The sequence below is a fragment of the Gavialis gangeticus genome, unplaced genomic scaffold (genome assembly GCF_001723915.1).
Source record: "Gavialis gangeticus isolate Ggan-Ray unplaced genomic scaffold, GavGan_comp1, whole genome shotgun sequence".
Lineage (NCBI taxonomy): Eukaryota > Metazoa > Chordata > Crocodylia > Gavialidae > Gavialis > Gavialis gangeticus.
The window spans coordinates 32193046-32193842 of NW_017728997.1; positions in this window are offsets into that span (position 1 = coordinate 32193046).

Here is a 797-nt window from a genome sequence, read left to right on the forward strand (position 1 = left end):
CCTGCTGGAAGCTGGCCATGTGCGGATGCGGCTCAGCTAAGCAGCGGGGACTCACATGGGGGTGGCCTCAGCCCAGCTGGGTCTGGGAAGATATGGTCATCCAGGGACTCATGGGGGAGGGGTCCCACTGCTGGGTGCAGCCTGGCAGAGTCCCCGGGGGTCCATTCCCCTTCCCCGTCTGTGCTCTGAGTGCAGCGGGCAGCCCGCAACAGCAGCCACCTCATCCCAAGTATAGGTAGGGAGGGCATGGGCCCCTGGGGCCTCTGCCAGACTGCACCCAGTGGTGGGAGTCCCCACCCAGACAACCAGATCTTCCCAGACGCAGCTGGGCCAGGGCCCGATCCCACTTCTGTGCCACGGCTGCACTGAGGCATGCCCAACTTGTGGCTAGACGAATGTGGTGTCAGGCCCCAGTCCAGCCGGGTCTGGAAGTCTCTGTGGTCCAGGGGTGTGTGGTCCGTGGTTCAGGGCCCCTGGGCACAGCCCGAAGGAGGCCCCAGGGGCCTGTGCCCCCCCACCCATGCTTAGGACATGGCGGCTGCTGCTGCGAGCTGCCCGCTGCACCCAGAGCACAGGTGGGGCAGGGGAATAGACCCCAGGGGCCTCTGCCAGGCTGCGCCCAGTGGCAGGAGCCTCCCTCCCCCCACACACACATGCCCCTGGACTGCAGAGAGCCCTAGACCCAGCCAAGCCGGGGTCTGATCCCACTACTGTGCCATGGCAGCTAGACAAATGTGGCATTGGATCCTGTCCCAGCCAGGTCTGGAAGTCTGTGCAATCGGGGGGGGGGGGGGGGG